General features: G+C 45.6%; 1 protein-coding gene across 1 annotated transcript in view; it reads left to right on the forward strand.

The window, feature by feature from the left end:
• COL18A1 (collagen type XVIII alpha 1 chain) overlaps positions 1–25,116 on the forward strand; it is a 585,697-nt gene that overhangs the window by 393,992 nt on the left and 166,589 nt on the right. The gene's annotated exons all lie outside the window — the stretch shown is intronic.

Consider the following 25,116-nt stretch of genomic DNA (forward strand, 5'->3'; position numbering starts at 1 on the left):
CAGATGTAATCCGTAGCAATTCAAAGAAATGTACAAACTACTCCCTAAATACTTCTAATGTCCTGACAATCCATTTGTAATCCGCCTTGAACTGCAAGGTAATGGCGGAACAGAAATCCTTAATGTAATGTAATCAGATAACTAACCCAATTAGTAAGGTAGCACCAGTTTTATTGCCAATTGTAACAACAAATTCAGCAGTTTAGATTCACAAGGTGGCAAGGTTTGTTGAAAGCCGTTACTGCCCAGGATAATAACAGCAGGTGTGAGTGGTTCAGAGGTACAAAATAGTTTGCTCAAAGTTTGCCATACCGCGTGCCAAAAGGGTTGAATCATACTACAATGGAATAGCTGGTGAAGAAAAGTACCTTTCTCTTTAGTACATGACCAGCAATTACCAGTCGCAGATGATTTAAAATGAGCTAATTTGTGTGGTGTCCAAATTGCCCTGTGAAGGACAAAGAATACTGATTATCGTAGAGATGATGAGTTAGATTTACGAGAAAGGGATAACCTCACCTGTTTCCATGAGAAAGTGGTTGGAGCAATCTGTAGGTCAAATTCCTAAGTGTGTTCCATGCCAGTTGGTTGTTGGAATTGTTCTGCTTGTATCCATTTGTATCACTTTGACACACACACAGAGATACCATGGAATTGTGAAATAGTAGACAGCGCACTAGGAGCAGCAGAAGTCATTTGGCATAAAGGTAGATACACAGTGAACCAATTGTATCCATTTGTAATGTTGAATATTGGAAAGGTGAAATTGCTGTTGGAGCTGAGCAAAGGATATCCAGGTTAAATCATCTCTGAGGTTTTGTACCATCCAAGTACCACTAGATTGCCAATCCTTCCAATGAATGAGTTCATTATATATTTTGAAATTACAGTTGTTCCAAAGACTTTTAACACTGTAGGGTAAAGCAGCATAAAATAAATCTTTTTTTTTTAATCAATTTTCAAAATTACATATCAAGTATCCACTTGTACAGAAAGTTAAAGTTAAGCAAGTAATAAAAAGGTAATATTCAAATACAATTATCCAAAAATATAATAGAAAAAATGAACATAGATATAACAATATTGTATAATACTCAGCAAGAAAAATTATAGCTTAACATCATCTCAAGTTCTCAAATTGGATCTAAGATATTGAGAATTGCGAGTTACTTAAACTTAAACCAACATAGAAGGAAAAAAAAAAGACCCAGTTAACTGAGAGAGGATATCAAATACTTCAGAATTGCACTCATACTTTACCTTCATCCAGGCGTGCCACTGACAGAAAAGTTGTCAATTTGCAGGGATCAAAGAAAACATATTTTTTTCATACAATATTGTATCACATATTTACATGGTTGATGGAGAAAAAGAGTCGCCCCAAGAGCAGTAACACCTGGCTTTAAAATCAAAAATTTGTGTCTCTTTTTTTGTGTGTCCTGTGCCAGATCTAGAAACATTAATATCTTATAGCCAAGAAATTATTTCTGTTTATTTTTAAAGAAGAGCCTAAGCAACCAGTTTTTATCTGGTGCGAGGGCTAGGGTAAGAAACAGGACTAACAGAGAACAATGGAACCCAGAAGGACAACAAAAAATGGGGAAGCAGGCTGAGGACGAAACAGACACACCACAGGAGGAGGATGACCGAGACGTGGCTTGGGGACTGGCAGCTCACGAGGGGGTCGCCAGGAGCGCCAAACCACGAGGAAAACCAGCAAGAAAGGAGAACAACCGGGACTTACATTGCCTATACACAAATGCTAGGAGCCTAAGGGCTAAAATGGGAGAGTTGGAAGTCCTACCCAACAAAAAGGGCCTGGACATAATCGGAGTCACAGAAACGTGGTGGACTGATGACAATAAATGGGATGTGGCTTTACCAGGGTTCAAACTCTACAGGAGAGATAGGCCACGCAAAAAAGGTGGAGGAATAGCGCTATATATAAAGGATTCCATACCTTCAACCAGGATGGAAACAACAGCAAGGGCGGATGACTTGGAATCACTATGGGTTAAGCTATCCGGAGGAACTGGAGCAGACATAAAATTGGGTCTGTACTATCGCCTACTGGGACAAACGGAAGAAATCGACCAGGATCTGGAGGCTGAACTGAGGCAGATATGCAAAAGCGGAAGTGTGGTGGTGATGGGGGACTTCAACTACCCAGGAATAGACTGGAGTATAGGGCACTCAAGCTGCATGAAGGAGACCAAATTCCTGGAGGTCACGAGGGACTGTTTCATGGAACAACTGGTCACGGAGCCAACAAGGGGAGATGCCACTCTTGACCTAATCTTCACTGGACATGGGGGACCAGCTAAAGAGGTTGCGGTACTAGCCCCACTAGGAAACAGCGATCACAACACGATCCAGTACAGGCTAGAAATTGGATCATCAAAGGTGAAAAGAACTACAACGACAGCACTGAACTTCAAAAAAGGGAATTATGATGCCATGAGGAAAATGGTGGGAAAGAAACTCAAGGACACCGCAAGGAAGATGGAGTCCGTAGAAAAAGCCTAGTCCATACTCAAGGGCACGGTGCACGAAGCACAAAACCTGTGCGTCCCTAAGTTCAGGAAAGGGTGCAAAAAAAAAAATAGAACAAAAACCCAGTGTGGATAACAAATGCAGTGAAAAAGGCGAAAAGTGACAAGAAGGCATCATTCAAAAAATGGAAAAAGGACAAATCAGAGGTCAACCAAAAGGAGCACAAAAAACACCAAAAGGAGTGTCACCGAGTGGTTAGGAAAGCAAAAAGAGATTATGAAGAGAGACTGGCGGGGGAAGCAACAAACTTCAAATCATTCTTCAGGTACGTCAAGGGGAAGCAACCAGCTAGGGAGGAAGTGGGACCCTTGGATGATGGAGACAGAAAAGGAGTGGTAAAAGAAGAAAAGGAGATAGCTGACAGGCTAAATGAGTTCTTCACTTCAGTTTTCACGAGGGAGGACACAACCAACATTCCGGAACCCGAGGAGATCGTAAAAGGAGATCAGGATGAAAATCTGGTCCAACTAAAGGTGAGCAAAGTGGATGTCCTCAGGCAGATAGGCTAAAGAGCGACAAATCGCCAGGTCTGGACGGCATTCACCCAAGGGTACTCAAGGAACTAAGGAACGAAATAGCTGAGCCACTTAGACAAATATGCAACCTATCCTTAAAAACTGGAGAGATTCCGGAAGACTGGAAAATAGCAAATGTCACGCCCATCTTCAAGAAAGGCTCAAGGGGAGACCCAGGAAACTACAGGCCAGTGAGCTTGACCTCGGTCCCAGGAAAGATGATGGAAGCGCTGATTAAAGACAGCGTCTGGGAACACATCGAAAACACTGGGCAGCTAAAGCCGAGCCAGCATGGCTTCTGCAAGGGCAGGTCATGCCTCACTAACTTATTATACTTCTTTGAGGGGGTAAATAGCCAGGTGGATAAAGGGGATTCAATAGACATCATTTACCTTGACTTCCAAAAAGCCTTTGACAAGGTACCACATGAAAGACTGCTAAGGAAGCTATGGAACCACGGGGTGCAAGGGGAGGTACACCGATGGATCAAAAACTGGCTGGCAGACAGGAAACAGAGGGTTGGAATAAAGGGCCATTACTCAGACTGGCAATGGGTCACGAGCGGAGTTCCGCAGGGATCGGTGCTGGGACCACTCCTGTTCAATATATTTATTAACGACCTGGAGGCAGGAACCAAATCTGAGGTTATTAAATTTGCGGATGACACCAAACTATACAGCAGGGTTGAAAACAAGGAGGACTGCATAAATCTCCAAAAATATCTGACAGCGCTGGAAGAATGGGCCAAAAAGTGGCAAATGAGCTTCAACATAGGGAAATGCAAGGTCATGCATGTAGGGAAAAAGAACCCGATGTTCACTTACAAAATGGGGGGATCACCGCTAGGGGTGAGTAACCTTGAAAGAGACCTGGGAGTGATGGTAGACACATCATTGAAGGCGTCGGCGCAGTGCGCCACAGCCTCAAGGAAGGCAAACAGAATGTTGGGTATCATTAAGAAGGGTATCACGACCAGGACGAAGGAAGTCATCCTGCCACTGTATTGTGCAATGGTGCGCCCGCACCTGGAGTACTGTGTTCAGTACTGGTCGCCGTACCTCAAGAAGGACATGGCGGTACTTGAGAGAGTCCAGAGAAGAGCAACTAAGCTAATAAAGGGTATGTAAGACCTCTCATATACTGACAGACTGAAGAAGCTGGGGCTTTTCTCCCTGGAAAAGCGGAGGCTTAGAGGAGACATGATAGAAACCTTCAAGATCATGAAGGGCATAGAAAGAGTAGACAGGGACAGATTTTTCAAATTATGGGGAACCACAAGTACAAGGGGACACTCAGAGAAATTGAAAGGGGAAAGGTTTAGAACAAACGCCAGGAAGTTCTTTTTCACCCAGAGGGTGGTGGATACATCGAACGCGCTACCGGAGGATGTGAAAAGCAGAAGCACGCTACAGGGCTTCAAAGAAGGTCTGGACAGGTACCTGGAGGACAAAGGGATTGAGGGGTACAGATAGGAGTAGAGGTAGGAAATAGGGATAAAATTAGAGGCAGTTAGAAAATTAGTCAGGGACACTGTTCAGGCAATTATGGCCTGAGGGGCCGCGAGCAGACCGCTGGGCAGGATGGACCTCTGGTCTGACTCAGCGGAGGCAACTTCTTATGTTCTTATGTTCTTAAGTAGCGTTGCTACATTTGCGGTCTCTCTATCAGTAAGTTCCAACATTGTTGATATATTGAGTGGTTGATTATCATCTGCTTATGATTGTAGTTGTTCATCTCTTTTAATAGGTAAGTAATACACTTGGTTAAATGGTGGTAACATATCTTCAGGAATTTCCAGAGTCTCCATCTAATATAATAAAACGCTAGACGCGCATGCGCACTCAGACCTTCGTGATCTGAAATCCCTGAGATGTATGTCCGTGGCTTTGCAGGAGTCCGCATGCGCGAGTCCCCAGCCTTACTGCTTCCCAGCCGCATTGCTTTCCAGCCGCCAGCGTTGGACTCCCTGCTCTCCAGATCGCGGTGTACAGACCGGTAGGGCACTGGGAGCTAGGGAGAAAGCAAGGGCTCAGTTCGTCTTCGTCATCGTCTTCGCCCTCCCCCCCAATCCCCGTTGAGCCTCCCACCCGATTTTCTCTTCTCGTGTTCTGGCCGGCTACCTTAATCCCTTGCCGTCGCCGCCACCCTCTTCCCTTCCCTTCCCGCGGTCGACAAACCTCTTGGCTCCAGCAGCGGCCACAGCACTGTAAACACACTGCTTCGCGGCCTCTACTGCTCCGATTTGCTCTTCCGTGTCTCTGAGCAAATCGGGGCAGTAGAGGCCGCGAAGCAGCGTGTTTACAGTGCTGTGGCCGCTGCTGGAGCCAAGAGGTTTGTCGACTGCGGGAAGGGAAGGGGGTGGCGGCGGCGGCAAGGGACTAGGGGAGCTGGCCAGACCGCGAGAAGAGAAAATTGGGTGGGCCACGAAGAGACAGGGAGGAACTGGAGCGGAAGAGGAAAAGGGGCCTGCTTTGGGGGAGGGGTGTGCTTGGAGGCAAACAGCTTTGCTTGGGGGGAGAGACAGAAGGGGGGCCACGGAGAGGGAAAGGGGCCTGCTTTGGGGAAGGGCTGTGCTTGGAGGCAGACAGCTTTGCTTGGGGGGGGAGACAGAAGGGGGGGCCACAGAGAGACAGGAAGGAGCGGGAGAGGGAAAGGGGCCTGCTTTGGGGGAGGGGTGTGCTTGGAGGCAGACAGCTTTGCTTGGGGGGGAGACAGAAGGGGGGCCATGGAGACACAGTCAGGGAGGAACTGGAGGGGCAGAGGGAAAGGGGTCTTCTTTGGGGGAGGGGTGTGCTGGGAGGTAGATAGCTTTGCTTGGGAGGGGAGACAGAAGGGGGGCCACGGAGATACTGTCAGGGAGGAATTGGAGGGGTAGAGGGAAAGGGGGCTGCTTCGGGGGGAGGGATGTGCTGGGAGGCAGATCGTTTTGCTTAGGGGGGGAAGACAGAAGGGGGGCCACGGAGAGACAGTTAGGGAGGAACTGGAGGGGGAGAGGGAAAGGGGGCTGCTTTCTAGCACCCGTTAATGTAACGGGCTTAAAGACTAGTTATATAATGTTTCAACATATCCCTAGGAGTTACAGCCACAATCCTGGGAAAGTTGATCAACTTGAGGTTATTATTGCGGGGAAAATTTTCTAGAGACTCCAGCTTTATTTTTAAGTTGGTATTGTCTTTATTAATGTTTCATTAATTTGTTTAGAAACTTTTAATTCTCATTGTATATTCACAATGGAATCTTTTGAATCATCCATTTCAACCCTCAAGTTCTTAATATCAGTTTCTTTGGCTTTAAGTTTACCTTCTAGTTGTACAAGCTGAGGTTTTATTGATTTGGCCAGATAAGCCCCATCCTCCCCCTGGAAACCGAATTGTGGAGTCCCGCAAGGCTCTCCACTATCCCCTATCCTTTTCAACATCTATATGTCCTCCCTAAAACTCCTCCACCTATCCCCCCTTGAAACAATTTACACTTATGCAGACAACATCATCGTCCTCCTCGAGACCGATTTGAACATCACCGACCTGTCTAAGAACATATCCTCTTGTATAATGAACCTACAATCCTGGGCCCACACTGTGCAAATGAAATTGAATGAGTCCAAAACAAGACTTCTTTGGCTCAGTCCAAAACTAGATCACCTACCCACCTCCTATCCTCTGGCTCCTCTCTGCAGCTTGAATTCTCGAGCAAGGTCTTGGGCATCATCATTGATTCCACATTGTTCTTCAATGACCACCTCCAATCCTTGGTAAAAAAATGCTTTTTCAGCCTTCACATGCTGAGGAAAGTTAGATCCTGCTTCCATCAAAAACATTTTACCCTCCTTGTCCAATCCATCATTCTCTCCAGATTGGACTATTGCAACTCTATCTACTTAAGCCTAACTAAGAAAAACCTCCACAGACTCCAACGGATTCAGAATGCCGCGGCCAAGCTCATCTTCGCTAAAAGTAAATTTGACCATGTCTCCCCGCTCCTGGCCAAGCTCCACTGGCTTCTGATAATCGCCAGGGTCCACTATAAATGCGCCTGTTTAACTTTCAAAATCCTATATCAGGGGTGCCCAACGCGTCGATCGCGATCGACCGGTAGCTCAGGAAGGCAACGTGAGTCGATCGCAGAGCCCATCCCGGGCTCTGTGATAGACTCGTGTTGCCGTCCCGATCTACCGGGCCTATCAGCCTTCCTCTCCCCGACGTCAAAGATGCCGACACTGGGCATTAGGCTGTTTTTTGTCATTTCGGGGGGGGGGGGGGGTGTGATGGCGTGGCGGCGGCAGCAGCAGCAACAGCCTGAAAAAAAAATCATCCTGGCTCGGGTCGGTGTCATACTCCGGAACTTCTACCTCTTCCAGCAGCCCTCTCCCTTCTACCTGCTTCCGGCCACACCCCCTGCTCCGCGGGTCTCTTCGGCAACTCAGCAGCAGCGATCGACACAAGCTTCTGATGTCGGGGCCTACCCTCTGCGAGTCCCGCTTGTTTTAACTTCCTTTTTCCACAAAGGCGGGACTCGTAGAGGGAAGGCCTCGATGTCGGCAGCTTGTCTTGATCACTGCTGCTGACGAGTTGCTTAAGAGAGCCGCGGAGCAGGGGGGTTTTGCCAGGTGCAGGTAGAAGGGAGAGGGCCAGATGCAGGACTCGTGGGTGAGGGAGCAGAAGAGAGAGAGAAAGAGAGAGGGGAGGGAAACAAAAGGAAATATTTCATACTGGGCTGGGCCGGAGTGGAGGGAGGGTGGATTCTGGCTACAGGGTGCATTAACAAAGGAAAAGGGGGGAAACCTGAAAATGGAGATAGTGACACAAAGAAGAGAAAGAGTAAGCAGGACCTACTGAATAAGGATAGAGATACAGAGGGGACATGAAGAGGAGGTGAAATAGAGACATAGAAGTAATGCTGAAAAAGTGTGTGGGGGGGGGAGGAGATAAAGACATTGAAAGGGCAAATGGTGAACATGGGGTAAAGACAAGGACAGAGACAAATGAAGATTCTGAAAAAGTGGTGAGATAGGGATATAGGTGAGATGGACACAAAGAAGGGTGATGCTGGAAAATAGGTGGAATGGTAATTCTGACAGACACAGAAGGGAAATGCTGGATCAAGGAGAGATGGGGCTCAGGCTGGATGGAATGAGGAGAAATGCCTTGTTGGCCCGGAACTTCCTCTCCTACGTCAGAATTGACGTCAGGGAGCGGAATGCTGGTCAGCGTGACGCTTCTGCAGGGAAAGCTTGGGACAGCGGTGGCTTGGGGGCTGTTCCCCGATGGCGGTGGCAGCAAACTGAGTGGCTTGGGGGAGGGCACGGAGAAAGAAAGAAAGGGGGCAGACAGGGAGACAGAAAGAAGGGGGAACAGGGAGACAGAAAGAAAAAGTTGGGAGAGAGAATGAGGTCTGGAGGAGAGGAAACATACAGGAGGCTGAAAGAAAGGAAGAAATATTGGATCCACAGTCAGAAGAAGAAAGTGCAACCAGAGACTCATGAAATCACCAAACAGCAAAGGTAGGAAAAATGATTTTATTTTCAATTTAGTGATCAAAATGTTTCGGTTTTGAGAATTTATATCTGCTGTCTATATTTTGCACTATGGCTCCCTTTTACTAAACCGCAATAGTGTTTTTTAGCGCAGGGAGCCTATGAGCATTGAGAGCAGCGCGAGGCATTCAGCGTAACTCCCTGTGCTAAAACCTACTATTGTGGTTTAGTAAAAAGGGAGGGGGTGTATTTGTCTATTTTTGTATTTTGTTACTGAGGTGACATTGCATAGAGCAGTGGTTCCCAACCCTGTCCTGGAGGAACACCAGGCCAATTGGGTTTTCAGGCTAGCCCTAATGAATATGCATGAAGCAAATTTGCATGCCTATCACTTCCATCATATGCAAATCTCTCTCATGCATATTCATTAGGGCTAGCCTGAAAACCTGATTGGCCTGGTGTTCCTCCAGGACAGGGTTGGGAATCACTGGCATAGAGTCATCTGCCGTGACCTCTTTGAAAAAACCCGGACTATGAATAATTAACATTTTCTCTGCCTTTCAGTGTGCTTTGTGGTTTTTTTTTAATTTTATTGTTGGTAGATCATTTTGACTTAGTCATTATAAAAGTAGCTCGCAAGTCCATAAAGTGTGGGCACCCCTGTCCTATATGGTATCCTCCCTCCCTTTATCCCTCTTTCTTGGAATTCCTCAAACCCTAATACCACCAGATCCTCCCACAAATTAAAACTATCCTTCCCCTCGCTAAAAGTCATTTCCCACACAGGAAAGCTAGGGACCTCCCTCCACTTCAAAATCACTGAGCTCTGGAACAACCTTACCTCCCCTCTCCGGAACTTGAGCTCTCTCCAAGTTTTCCGCAAACATCTGAAAACCTGGCTTTTCTCAAAAAATGTAAGTCTCCCTTCAACTTAGGAATCAAGGAAACTCTTATATCTTGGCATCCCAAGTCCTCTAAATTTTCTTCACACTTCTACCTTTAACCCTCTGTTGTAGTTCCTTCCTATTTCTCCTACTGTAAACCGCGTTGAGCTCTACGAACGTGGAGATGATGCGGTATACAAACCTAAGGATTAGATTAGATTAGATAAGCCACGAGATCCCAAATGGAATACAGAGTTACCTCCCTGAGTTTTTCTAACATATAAGAAACTTTATTAAGTTGTGTATTCTCACCAACTGACAACTTCTCTTGGCAATCTCTCTCCTGAATTCAGTTTACCCCCAAAGTTGTCAAGTCCTCATTTTCTCCCAGGTTCTTCTGTAAATGCAGGGAGTCCGTCTCAATACTCCCCTCTGTGCTCTTCCTGGCCTCTGAGGAGGGGTGCGTGCTGTCTACCAGTGGATCCTCTACTCATGGGGAGCTGGTAATCTGAGAAGGAGGGGGAGGTGCTCTGGCGTTGGAACTCAACGTTTCCTGGCCCAAGGAGATTGCCTCTATCTTGCCTCTCTGAGGCGTCTCCAGCGGGGCTGGCCTCAGCGGGCAACAAGAAAGCTCCTCATTTCTTCAGTAGAAGGTCAGAGCCAGGAAACATCTGCATAGATGTTCTAGTATAACCTTGGCCAGTAAATGGGCTCCTGTATGTGTTCCCCCATGGCTAACGATATGCCGGGTCCTTCGCATGATAGTGACCTATCGAAGATTGGTAATTCTGGTGGCTCTGGATTGGTCGTGTCATTCTTGGTACACCGATCTAGTCCAGTTGCAATAAGACAGCTGTCTCAGACAACCGCTGCACCAAGATCATCTATCTCAGGGGCCCATATTCCTAGAGAATCCAGAACACTTTGGGCTTACAGCATTGCTGTTGAGCACGCAGCCTTAGCACAGAAGGAAAGGCATGATGCATAAAGACACCCCTGCTTCCATGAATCTGAGGAAAGGCTCTCTGCAAGATTACACTTGCATTTCTGATAGCTTCCTTGTTGAAGTGATCACAACTGAGAAAACTGTCTTCACAGATCCATGATAAGCACCTCCGCCAGAGGTTCATACAGCACTTTAGCAAGGGCCCATAACACAATGTTGTGATCCCAATGTAGTGACAGGCTGCCACACTAGAGGATGGAGCCTGAGTGCTCCCTTCAAGAACCTGGACACTCTTCGACGCCTGTACCACCTTCGATTGCTACATGGTCATGGTGCCTCTTCTTCATTGATGAACATTAATACAGATTGTTGTTTGAAGTGCATCACCTTCTCAGGCTTCAACACTATCAATGCCTGTGCTATTAGTGCCGCCTCTTCATGCATCGATCTGCATTGGTACCAACCTATGCTAGGTGTAGCATATCCAACAATGATACCTTCTCCAGGTGGTTCTTGCATCGATGATCATCGAGCCTTAATGCAGTCAAGGGATATGGGTGTACAACGCCAAGGAATAACTCTACATGGATACCAGTGTCCTCCTTCTGTGTAGGTTGTGTCTCTTATTGGGTGGCGAGAGTGGACAACATGCAAGCAAACCTCCTCTGGATTTGGGTGAGTGGATTCGGTTCCCACAGGCATTTCAGATGATTGTGGAGCGCTGGAGGAGTCCCCCCATTGATCTCATGACCACTTCATGATACAGGAAGGTGATTTCCTTCTTCCATCGAAATTCTGAGCCTGAAAGTGGACAGTTCAATGCGATGGTGTAGTTGTGGCAGCAGGAGTTTTCCCCCGGGCCATTGGTCGATCGTGTCCTTCAGAGGATTTTGGTTCTTCTTGGTCGTATTATGCTGGTGGCTTCAGCTAGTTTATGCAGGCATGTGGATTGGAGCCTTTGGACTAAGCGCTTCTTTGGACATGTCACACAGGGTCCAGTTACCATGCCAGTTCTGGGGCTTTTGCTCTTCCGGCAAGGCTCTTGAGTACGTGACCTTTGGGCATATGAGATGTTCTGCTCTTATTGTTGAAGCTCTTAAGAAGTCATCCAGGGGGTTGGTGTTTGCTATGGTGTGGAAGGCCTTCCCATATTGGTGCATCTAAGACTAAGTGGATCTGTCTTCAGCTCCAATCTCGCTGATGCTTGCCTTTCTTCCTGCGGGAAAGATACTGGTCGTACAGTGGCTTCTCTGTGGCTCCCGGTAGCTGGGCTCTCTTATTTATTGTCTTACTTAGAGCCTGGGACAGTTGGTCCTCTGTGGTGGCTCATCCTTATGTTGCTCCATTATTGCAAAGGGTCCTTCGTGTCAGACCGCTGGTTGTCCATCCTATCTCTGCCTTGGGCCTTAGCCTGGTGCTGTCTAGTTTTATTTAGGCTCCCTTTGGCCTTCTTTCAGATGCTTCTCTGTTGGTTATGATGCTCTAGGCCAGGCGTGTCCAACTTCAAACATGTTGTGATCTACTTTTTTTGGCCAAAAGTGCTGGTGATCTACCACCATGAAAATTAAGTTTCAAATTAGTTTCAAATTAAATTTTAACACAATAAAGTTGGAGGATTCCCCCCCTCCCCCATTTTTAATGAACCTTCTGTCATTACTTGGATGTGATCAGCTTTTAAGCAAATTAAGTAAAATAAAACAGAGAGACAAAGATCCACTAAGAACTGCGAGGGGAAATGGAAAGTACTTTTTTTTTTTCTTTTTTTTAAAAATTCCTTATTCATTTTCAAACCTAGAATAAGTGTGACAGATGTTCAAACAAATTAACAATAAATACATCACTTAATAATCAGCAATGATACAAATCATAAACTCTTATCACCCCCTTCCCATCCTTTCCTAACATATGATTAAATATCTTGTAGAATATGTAATAATAAAAATAACCCCCCTCCCCCCTCACTACTAAACTTGTAAATTTAAGGGAAGCAAACTCATCTAATCAGTACAATACTTTGTTAATGGCTCCCATACATCCTGAAATTTCCTAAAACAACCCCGCTGTATCGCAATAAATCTCTCCATTTTATAAACATGACATAAAGAATTCCACCAAAAATTATAATTTAATCTACTCCAATCTTTCCAATTATGCGTAATTTGTTGAATGGCAACACCAGTCATTATGAGTAATAATTTGTTATTTTTTGTAGAAATCTGACTTTTTGCTCTCATTGCCATACCAAATAGCATAGTATCATATGATAATGCCACTGGGTTTTCTAATAAACAATTAATTTGGTCCCAAATTGATTTCCAGAAATTCATAATAAATGGACAATAGAATAATAAATGATCTAAAGTCCCTGCTTCTAGATGACAGTGCCAACATTTATTAGACTTAGAGCTATCCAATTTTTGTAACCGAACAGGGGTCCATAACGCTCTATGTAACAGAAAAAACCAAGTTTGTCTCATAGATGCTGACACTGTACATCTCATCCTCCAAGACCAAATTCGTGGCTATTGAGATGCAGTAATTTGATGCTTAATCTCAATGCTCCAAATGTCTCTTAAACCTGTGTTTAATTTCTTTTTAATAAACCCATTTAATAATTTATACCACTGGGCGGCCTGGTGACCCAAGAAGTCTGCCTGAAAACACAGGAACTCCATACTATATTGATTATTAAGATTTTTCCAGTCAGGGAACCCTTCCTGAATGGCATGCTTCAGTTGCAACCATCTAAAACTTTCTGATTTATTAAGATTATATTTATGTTGCAACTGTGAAAATTCAAGCATTTTACCATTTAAAATAACATCATCTAATATACGTATTCCTGCTATCATCCAATGATTCCAGATGAGCCTTTCTCCGCCAATTTGAATCTTGTAGTTCATCCAAATAGATTGATTCGTAGATTTGTAAATTGGAATAGTTGTTAAATTACTTACATATCGAAATGTTTTCCATGTATCAGCTAGTATTCTATTATCTTTACTGTAACTAGGCAATTTGATACTGAGCACATGGCAAAGGCGTAATGGAGACATGAGTTGCCATTCCAACCACAACCAATCTGGGAGTTTTTCCATGAGCTCTTGGAGGACCCAATACATACCCTGACGCAAAATATAGGCTTGATGATACCTATAAAAATTGAGAAAATTTACCCCTCCCTCTGAAATTGATCTTTGTAAAGATACCAAGGCCACTCTAGGAGTTTTACCCAGCCAAATAAATTTTAAAAGAATGCTATTAAATTTTTTATAAAAGGACCCTTGAAAATAAACCGGCAACATACCCATCTGATAACAAATCACAGGCAAAATCATCATCTTAATAGTTTGGACTCTCCCCCATCATGAAAGATGTAAAGGATTCCATTGCTCACTCATTTCTGTAACTTTCTGTAATAACTGTTTTTCATTTATTATCATTGTTTCTTCCAGCGTATTTTTAATCCAAATACCTAAATACTTTATTCCATCCTCCCTAGGAATACCCTGAATCTCCTCCGCTTGCTGAATGGCTAATAACAATAGTTCCAATACAATGTCAAAAAGCACTTTTTTTTTCTTAACGTTTTATTGAGTAATAACTTTTTTAAAATGTCTTAATAACTTTCTTTAACTTTTGTTAAGTAATTTATGTTAAATTTAGGTCAAGTAGTAATAAACTCAATCACATACCCCATTCAACCCATCCTAAGACTTCTAGGAGTGATGATAAACAGATGCTGTACCATGCAACCACAAATCAACAAAACAATACAGAAATCATTCGCGGTCTTGCGAAACTGAAGGCAAATCCAAAAATTCTTAGACAAAAAACAATTCCAGCTCATGGTCCAATCCCTAGTCCTAGGACTTCTAGACTATTGCAACATTCTCTATCTCCCCTGCCCCGCAGTCATGATAAAACAACTACAAACAGTACAAAACACAGCCCTGAGACTGATCTATTCGCTGAAGAAATACGACCATATCACCGCCACATACCTCAACTCACACTGGCTCCCAATACAAGCAAGAATACTATTCAAATTTTACTGTCTACTATTTAAAGCCATGAATGGAGACAGCCCGGCTTACATGAACAACCGCCTTATCCGAACTACCACAACCAGGCAAAGGAGAACCCTGACACCATTCATGTACCCCCCAATCAGAGGCGTCAAACGCAAAAAAATGTAGGTTGGCCTACTGGCTATGCAGGCAGCGAAACTAGACTACCAACTATCCAATCTACTGCTCACAACACCAGACTACAAAACTTTCAGAAAAGAAATAAAAACCCTGCTATTCAAGAAATCCATCAAAACAAACTAACATCGCAGGAAGCACTTCAGTCCCCTGGAAATGTTCAGATAACCTCTTATGTAATCCACCTTGAACCGCAAGGTAATGGCAGAATAAAAGTCATTAATGTAGTGTAATGTAATCCAGGCTGATCTTGCACGATCTTTAATATTTTGCTATTACTCATTAGTGAGACGTCTGAGCCTGCACCAGCTTTTTGAAGTTGGGTGAATATTGTGTGAGGGCCAGTTTCAGGGAAACCTGGAGATGTTCATCTATCATGTTGGAACGTTGTGTACTCTTTGTCATTTTCAGATGGGAAAATGCAGATCCACACAAATAAGTTGAACCGAAACAGGAGTGTACAACTTCACTGCATCTTCTCAAGTTGGGAAATTTGTCTTTAGGCACTAGCTTCCAAAACGATTCTTGCTCAGCGCAGGTCTTGAGAAAAATGTCATTTTTAAGGGATGGCTTGTTTAATGAGTAATTTTTACTGATAGCAGCTGCAGTTTCTTTAATTGATATGACAAGTACTACTTTAAATTGGTATGACAAGTACTCCACAACTGTTCCAATTTTTTGGAAGTCACAGAATCTATTTTCAAATTCCTGGATCACAGAACAGATTTCTGTCACATACTTCTCATTCTGAAAAACAATATTGTCCCAGATGGTCCCTGGGTATTAGGAAAATGATCAAAAGTATTTGCAAGGTCAGTCATCATTAGCTCAAATTTGCTCTTGTAGGATGAAACTGTACTCATCTTCTCGCCAATGCATTTGCTTTTACCTTATAGTTCAAGGTTCATATTAGAGAATGACACGTGACTGTTACCTGCGGCTAGCTGCCGGTAGCCGTGGGTAACCTGCCGAAATGGTGGGGGTAAAAAGTGCTCACTGCGGGTACGGGTACAAGGCCATCCACTACCCCGTGGAGTGGTGAATGGCCTTGTCTCCGCAGTTAAGGGAGGGAATGCGCGCGGTCACCGATCGCGCACAGCCCTCTTCCTACCTACCGGCCGCATCTATCTCCCTCTTTCTACCCCCCCTTACCTTCGTGGCGTGTTTTACTTTACAGTGTAATTTGTTCAAGCTGCCAAAGCCTGCCTAAAACCATGTGCTTCTGCGAGCAGAAACTTCTCCTCTGATGCAACTGGAAATTGCATCGGAGGAGAAGCTTCTGCCCACAGATACATGCGACTTCAGGCAGGCTCCCGGCGGCTTGAACAAATTACACTGTAAAGTAAAATGCATCACGAAGGTAAGAAGGAGGGAGATGCTCGGGCTGCACGAGGGGTGCTGAAGCATGGTGGAAAGAAACAAACACTGAAAGGGGGTGGAGAGGAACAGATGCTGAAGGGGGTGGAAAGGAACAGAGGCTGAAGGGAAATGGGGAAGAGAGAGAGTGGGGAAGAGACGCTGAAGGGAAATGGGGAAGAGAGAATGTGGAGAAGACGCTGAAGGGAAATGGGGAAGAGACGCTGAAGGGAAATGGGGAAGAGAGAGTGGGAGAAGATGCTGGAAGGGAAGAAGACAGAGATTCCAGACTATGGGGGTAGCGGAGGGAAAAAGATGGGTGCCAGACCAATTGGGGGGGGGGGGGGCGTTTAGGGAGAGATGGAAGGGGGAGAGGCACAGTAACAGAGCAAATGGAAGTGGCAGAGGGAAGGCTGACAGTGGATGGTAGGAATTTAATGAGGAGAAGATGAGGAAAGCAGAAACTAGACAGCAAAGGTAGAAAAAAACATTTCTATTTCTTTTTTTGCTTTAGGATAAAGTGGTATATTAGTTGTGTTGATAAAAATTTATAAACAAAGCCCTGCCAGCTGAACATCTCTTTCTCTAGTTCAGCAGCCAGAACTTTAATTTATAAAATAACTTTGATTTATAAAATGATAATTGTACAGAATATTGTTTCTTTTTATACTTTAAGAAAATAAGTTCACTATAAAACTATTAGAGGCTTGTGTGGATGGAATCAGATGTAGAGAATGACATGGGGGGGGGGGGTTTCTTTCTTTGCTCCGGAGTCCGGTTGAGCTAATCGCAAGTGAATCCACGATCAGCTGAGTCGGCAAGACTCCACAAAGTTGCAGGCTCAGCTGTTTGTGGCTTCTCCGAAGTAGAGAGTTGCGCAAGGACAAAAATCCCACCCGTCCCCGCAAAAACCCCACCCATTCCCACGAGGAATCCCTCCGTCTCTGCCCGTCCCCACAAGGAATCCCCTCTTGTCCCCACCCATCCCTATAAACTTCAGAAACAGTTATTTCATTTAATTAGCTACTGAATTAAAGGCTCTGGTAGAGACCCATTTACAAATAAGCAAAGACACTTTATTAATTTGGAAGTATTAATTGGGAAGAATACATACTTTATAAACTGGTTTCTACCAGAGCCTCTAATATAAATATAAAATAGAAATACTCAGCTGATGAGGACCCCCAAGCTTTCAGCTGAGGACTTCCTTTGCAGTTGGCCGGGGTCCCTTTTGCCAAGCTTGGCAGGCAGCAGTAGCATCCCTGAGTCACAGATGCTCAGTCACAGATGCTGGCTCAGTGGCTCATGGATGCTGCCAGTGACTGCTGCGCTTGGTGAAGGGGGAGGTCTGGCTGTCTCTAGAGGAGGCCCTCTGCTGGCGGTGCTTGGGGATCCCCACCAGCCACAGCAAGGGTCAGCAAGTACTTCAACACTGTAGAAATAAAACCAGAAATGCATTTCCTTTTCTGTTGAACACAATACAAAGACATCTGCTATATACATTTCCCAAAGCTAACATATTTTAGTCAATAAATTCAGTTTCTTACCTTTGTTGTCTGGAAACTTATTTTTCCATTAAGTTGGTCCCAGTTTCTTTTTTCCGCTTTCCCATCTTCTGTAAATTCTTCTGTTGCTGTCCATTTGTTCCTCCTACCATGGTCCAGCATTTATCCCTTTCTCATCTTTTGTGCCTGTCCACCAGCCCCATGATCAACATTTCTCCTTCTGTTCTACACCCTTCTCTAGCAGCATGCCACATCTTTCCCTTCACCACTATGTCCAATCTTCCTCCCTCTTACATCCCTTTCAATCTGTCCCACTGTTCCCTTTCCACCACATTTCTCACTCTCATCTTTCTCTTCCCTATCATCTGTACCTCCCTCCCTTCCTATGACCAAAAATTCTCCTCTTTCTTCCATTCCCCATATGTACACAACCATCTCTCTTTCCCACTCACTGACACACCCACACCCAATTCTCCCTTTCTATTCCCTCCCCCACCTCAGCATCTCTTTCCCTCCCTTCCTCTCTTCCAAGTTCATGCCTTCTTTGTACAAAAATGCACTCCCTCCCACTCCCTCCCAGGTAACAGCCGGGGTTGGAGGCAGCCTGCAGCACGCCATATGTAGCCAACCTAGAAGTCTTTCCCCGAAGTCAGAGCTGACATCGGAGGAAAGGCTTCGCATCAGTCTGGCGGAGGCTGAGGTGTCAGGTGGGAGGGGGTAGATACTGGATATAGGAGGTGAGAGGAGACAGACTGTAGATAGAACGGGGAAGGGATCAGACACACTGGATGAAAGGGGAAAGATAACAGATAAGCTGGAATGCCTGGGGATAGAGAAAAAGACATATGATGGATGTAAAGGAAAGGCGAGGGGAGGAAGACATTGAATGGAAGAGAGGAGAGGGGGAGGATGCAGATGGAAGAGAGGAAAGAGAAAGAAGGGGCAGACATTGAATAGAAGGGAGAGAAAGAGAAATGAAACAGATGCTGGGCTGAAAGAGGGGAGAGAAAGATAGGCAGATGCTGGATGGAAGGGGGAGAGAGAAGGGTGGATGATGGATGGGGTGACAGAGGGGGCAGAAAGGAGGAAGAGAAGAGACAAATCAGAGGCTGAGCAGGAGAGAGAGGGGCAGATGCTGGATAGAAAGAGGGGAGGGGCAGATGCTGGATGGAAAGGAGAGAGAGAGAGGGCAGATGCTGGAGAGCTTAGAGAGAAAAAGGACAAATGTTGGATAGAAGGGGGATGTAGAGAGAGAGAGGGGAAATGCTGAATGATGGGAGAGAAAGATGATAGAATTAGTGACAGACTAGGAAATAAGAAGTGGAATAAGAGAGCCAGAGTGAGGAAAAGAAATCACAAGTTTTGGTAGTCAGAGCAGATCATCCAAGCTCACAGGGCTTCAGAAAGCTGGATCATTCTGGTAGTAGCAGAGAAGTTTTCATCCTTGCTTGCTGCAGTCAAGATCCCGGGTCGCAGCTCCGCGCTGGGTTTTTGAACTTCGACTCAGCAGCCCTTGGCATCCACCGATCTCGCTCAGCTCTGAGCCACAGATCACGGCTCGTACAGCAGAACTGGGCCCGGCGAAGTTAGCGCATTTTGGGTTTGTTCCGGGGAGAGGGAGGAGGATGACTCTGTCCGCCCACTCTAGCCTGCACGTGACACCTCCCCACGAATCAACAACAGTTTCTCTCACGTAGGCATGGAGCTCAGCACATAGGCACACAGAGTCTGTGTGCCTACGTGCTGAGATCACTGCCTACGTGACAGAGACTGTTGCTGCTGATTCGTCGAGGCTCGGGAGCTCAGCTCAGCACCGGGCCCAGACCGAAAATTAGGTGGGCCTCAAGATAGAAACTCCGAGTCCATCCCCGTGGGAGTTCCGTGGGCCTGGGAGGGTTCCCCGTGGGAGTCCTGTCAGCCTAGGGATTCCCACGATCCCCGTTCTCGTGCAGACCTCTACTCCGGAGCAAAGAACCCAGTTGAGTATGCAGTTCTTTCTCCTGTATATCCATTAGGGATACCCTAAAAGCTTTACCTGTTTGCAGTCCTGAAATCAGAACTTGCACCCCTGCTCTAAGTGTAATTATTAAGATAAAGAAAACAGGCTCTGTGCAGTTATTATCTTATTTTTTTTCTCTTTCTGGGCTGTGCCTGTGCTAGGTAAAATCATATTTCAAGGAAGGAATAAGCTAAATATTGCAGTACTGGGGCTTGTATGGATGCTGCGGAGGATGGTGATCATGGGGTGGGGACAGTGAGGGCGGGGACAGGGCAGGGGCAGTGGTCGCGTTGTCGGGGCGATGACAGGGGTCGCAGTGACGGGGACAAATTGTTTCTCCATGTCATTCTCTAATTCATATCACTTAGTTCGCCTGTAAAGTCAGCAAGAAATGCCAGATCATATAACCACTCCTCATCTTCCAACTCTGCTTGGTCATCTCCCCTCTCCTTCAAAAAAACTTCTTATTTCATTCAGCAAATCACGAAATCTGTGCAGAAATTTGTGCCTACTTAGCCACCTTATATTTGTGTGCAAAATGATTTCCGCTGCTCCTTCATCAAGAGTAAGATTGAAAAGCTGTCTTTGAAGTGATCCTCCCCAAACTGAATTTACAATTTTGAAAGTGGTGTCCATGATAGTCTTTGTATTGAGTCTCTTGCTTTCCAAAACATGCTGGTGAATTATGCAGTAGTAAGAAAGGAAATCTGGGAAGTCATCATGCTGTCTATTCAATGGAAGATTACATTTTGTCACAAAAGAATGGAAAGAACTGAATATTTCCTGACCGGTAGTTCTCCCTTTTAAAGAAATCATTCCAAGAACAGTGGTACCTCGGTTTACGAGTGCACCGGTTTGTGAGTGTTTTGCAAGACGAGCAAAACATTCACAAAATCTGCGTCTCGTAAACCGAGCTTGCCTCGATTTACGAGCGCCCTCCCCCCCCCTGCGATCTGGCACCCCCTTCCGCGATCCGGCTTTGGGCTTATAGCATTGCTGTTGAGCACGCAGTCTTAGCACAACCCTTTGATAGAAGGAAAGGCATGATGCATAAAGACACCTCTGCTTCCATGAATCTGAGGAAAGGCTCTCTGCAAGATGACGCTTGCATTTCTGATAGCTTCCTTGCTGAAGTGATCACAACTGAGAAAACTGTCTTCACAGATTCATGATAAGCACCTCTGTCAGAGGTTCATACAGCACTTTAGCAAGGGCCTATAACACAATGTTGTGATTTCATGTTGTGATTGACTGCCACACTAAAGGATGGAGCCTGAGTGCTCCCTTCAAGAACCTGGACACGCTTTGACGCCTGTGTCACTTTCGATTGTTACATGGTCATGGCGCCTCCTCTTCATTGATGAACATTAATACAGATTGTCGTTTGAAGTGCATCGCCTTCTCAGGCTTCAACACTATCGATGCCTGTGCTATTGGTGCCGCCTCTTCATGCATCGATCTGCATTGGTACCAATCTATGCTAGCTGTAGCATATCCAACAACGATACCTTCTCCAGGTGGTTCTTGCATCGATGATCATCGAGCCTTAATGCAGTCAAGGGATATGGGTGTACAATGCCAAGGAATAACTCTACATGGATACCAGTGTCCTCCTTCTGTGCAGGTTGTGTCTCTTATTAGTTGGCGAGAGTGGACAACATGCAAGCAAACCTCCTTAGCGGATGGTCTCTGAATTTGGGTGAGTGGATTCGGTTCCCACAATCATTTCAGATGATTGTGGAGCGCTGGTGGAGAAAGCGAGAACTCGAAGACCTTGAGCATGCGCAGATGCTCAAGGCCCAGCAAAAAGAAGACGGCAGATCTTTGGGCACCGGCACCAGCATGTCCTGTGCGTTGGTGCCGGAGCCAGATGGGGGTAAGCAATGTGTTTGGGTGGGATGGGTGCGTGGAGGATGCCAGATCGCAGCGGGGAGGGGGGGGGCGATGCGAGCAGGGGGGATGGCGGGTCACGGGGGGATGGCGGATCACGTGGGTGGGCTTTTGTGAGTGGGGAGCAATGACGGTTCTCGGGGGGGGGGGGGTAGAGCAGTGCCAGTGGCCTGTGGGGGTGAGTGGGAACATATCAAGCGAGTTTACCTTAGTTCCTATGGAGAAACTCGCTTTGGTACACGAGTACTTTGGTTTACAAGCATGCTTCTGGAACAAATTATGCTCGTAAACCAAGGTTCTACTGTAGTTCTTTTTTAACACTGAAGTCTTCAAAAACCATCCGGATAAAGACTAGTAACTGGGCTATGTGTCTTATGTCTGTAGATTCATCCAATTGGAGTGAGAAAGCAACAGAATTTGAAACATCCTCCAACAATTGTTCAGTTGTGTCTCCACACATCTTTTCTATTCGCTGCACGACGGTGTTTCTTGACAATTGTATTAGAGAATGACATGGTGGCGGGTTATCATGCTGCAACTACTAAAGCCGACAGGAAGTCTTTCCGACGTCAATTTTGACGTCGGAGAGGACGTTCTGAGCCAGCCAATTGCTGACTGGCTGGCCCAGAACGTCCTCTACGACTCCAGAATTGAGTCGGAAAGACTTCCTGTCGGCTTTAGTAGCTGCAGCATGAGCATGGCGGTAAGAGCAGGGGAAAAGGAAGGAGGCTTTTTTTTTTTGAGTGGCAGGGAGGCAGCAGGCTGGCTTTGGCTAGGGAGGGAGAAAGGTAGGCAGGCAGGATTTGGGGGTGGGGATGGGATAAAGTGTGGAAGGCAGTGAGAGGGACATAGGAAGGAGGCACTAGGGGCACTAAAGACATGGGAAGGAGGCACTGGGGGCACTAAAGTCAGAAAGGGGCACTAAAGACATGGGAAGGAGGCACTGGGGCACTAAAGACATAGGAAGGAGGCACTGGGGGCACTAAAGACAGGAAGGGGCACTAAGGACATGGGAAGGAGGCACTAGGGCAATAAAGACATGGGGAGGAGGCACTGGGGGCACTAAAGACAGGAAGGGGCACTAAGGACATGGGAAGGAGGCAATGGGGGCACTAAAGACAGAAAGGGGCACTAAGGACATGGGAAGGAGGCACTGGGGGCACTAAAGACATAGGAAGGAGGCACTGGGGGCACTAAAGACAGGAAGGGGCACTAAGGACATGGGAAGGAGGCACTGGGGGCACTAAAGACAGGAAGGGGCACTAAGGACATGGGAAGGTGGCACTGGGGCACTAAAGACATGGGGAGGAGGCACTGGGGGCATAAAAGACAGGAAGGGGCACTAAGGACATGGGAAGGAGGCACTGGGGGCACTAAAGACAGGAAGGGGCACTAAGGACATGGGAAGGAGGCACTGGGGCACTAAAGACATGGGGAGGAGGCACTGGGGGCACTAAAGACAGGAAGGGGCACTAAGGACATGGGAAGGAGGCAATGGGGACACTAAAGACATGGGAAGGAGGCACCGGGGGCACTAAGGACAAAGGAAGGAAAGAGGGAGGGAATAGAAAGGGGCAATTCTTGGGCCTGAGTGCAGAAAGAAAGAAATGAAAGAAAGGATACACAGACAGAAGGAAACCCAACCAGACTCTCATGAAATCACCAGACAGCAAAGGTAGGAAAAATGATTTTATTTTCAATTTAGTGATCAAAACGTGTCAGTTTTGAGAAGTTATATCTGCTGTCTATATTTTGTACTATATTTGTCTATTTTTCTATAGTTACTGAGGTGACCGAGCTTGCGGAGATGGGGCGGAAACAGGGTTTTAAAATTTTAGTCCTAGCAGTTTGCCGGTCCACAAAATAATTCTTTTATTTCTGCCGGTTCACGGGTGTAAAAAGGTTGAAAAACGCTGATGTAGAGTATGCCGGCTTTCTTTTTCGCCCAGCCGCACGCGTTCAAAAAGCCGCGCTTGCGCGGCTGCTTGAGTTGATCAATCTTCTCCTCTCTTACAACTTTCTGTTTCCGGTTGTATCAGAGGTAAATATTGAACAAATGAGCACCTGCACATGCGGCTGGGTGAAAAAGAAAGCCGGCATACTCTACATCTAAGGTGAGATGGAGGGAGGGAGATGGCGGAACACTGCAATCAGTCGGGTGTCTGCTGTTTTTGTATCACTGCCTGCCTGCGCTCACGTTCCAGATCCACCTGCATTTTTAGTGTGCACAATTGACCTGATTCGAGCTATAGGTGAATATGGGGGACACGTCATTGCAAGGGAGGACAAGTCAATTGATTTATTTTATGTTCTGTTTTTACTACAGGACAGAGGCAATGAAACAGATTCTCAGTGGAGTAGTAATAGTAGTTCTGGCAGGATTTTCTTCGGTCTTCATGGTGTTTTGCAGTACTGAGACTTATATGGATGCTGCGGGGACGGTGACGGGGTGGTGAATGGGATGGCAGTGGCGGTGACGGGGCGGTGAAAGGGATGGCGGTGACGGTGACGGGGCAGTGATGGGGCGGTGCAGAGGATGGTGGGCCGGGGACAGTGCAGTGACGGGGACAGATTTTTTCCCCGTGTCATTCTCTAAATTGTATATCTTGAATAGCAGCTATGATCTCTTTCTTATTTGTAAATCCTTCAAAAAGATTGTCAGCTGCTTCAAGAAAACAATCTTTTACAAATTCCCCTTCAGTGAAAGATTTGCATTTCTTTGCAGTAAGGTTGCTGACCTTGAAGGATGCTATGGTTGCATTGACCGAATGTGACCTTAGCTTCGCCATCAACTGTTGCTGAGTAGCCAATTTCAATTTAAGTTATTTGAGCTTCAGTTTACAAATTTCACTTTTGGGTGGAAAATCAGCATCAAACTTATTGCTATGCAGAGCCTTATTATGACATTCCAGATTACCCTTTTGGGCAAGGATACTGAGGCATTACAAATTAGACAACACTTCTCTTTCACCATTTTCATGAAGAAATCCGTTTCTCATTCATCAGGAAAGTGATAGGTTAATAGTACTGTTTCATTCCTTTCAGCAGAACACCTTGTTTAGCCTCCACTTCTCATATGTAGGTGCCTCTCAATGCTTGGGTACTGACTATAGAGGGCGCTAAACTGATCAGTGAAGTATTACAGAGGCAGAATGAAAAATCCAGAGTGAATTCCTTTTGCAGAGCATGCGAGTACAGGAAAATAACCCTATTGTCTAGAATGTCTCGCTACTGGAAAAGAGCTTACCAGGGTAAGTATATAATCTCTCTGTATCCTTGGACAAGCAGACAGCATATTTCACATGTGGGTGATGTCATCCACAGAGCCCAGCACAGACAGTTGAAAGAGTACCATCCCTTTAAGTTTTGAGAAACTTTGAGACTGCTCACACCATGCACTTGACATTGGCTCGCAGTTCCTCAGTTTTTCATTCTCCGCAGAGCGAAGAAGTGTTTTGGACTCTATCCAAATTGTGTTGCCTTCCAAGTCAGTGTACATTTTGTCTTTTGGCCTGTTTTTCTTTTATCGTAGATTAACAGTGTCTATCAGTCTTTTCTAGACAGTCCCCTTCCCAAATATAAGTGTGATCTTCGATCTAATATATAGGCCCCAAATGTGTTAAAGATATTCTATACTGCTGTATTTACATGTTTCTTCTCTATTAGCTCTGCATCAACAAAATCTTTTTAATGACTTGTTTTTCAATTTAAGTATTAGTGTAGGGTTTCAATCATAGCAGATGTACTTTGGATGATTTAACACTTTTTTTGTAACTGAAAGTCCTAT

Source organism: Geotrypetes seraphini, chromosome 5, assembly GCF_902459505.1.
Source record: "Geotrypetes seraphini chromosome 5, aGeoSer1.1, whole genome shotgun sequence".
NCBI classification, from domain to species: Eukaryota; Metazoa; Chordata; class Amphibia; order Gymnophiona; family Dermophiidae; genus Geotrypetes; species Geotrypetes seraphini.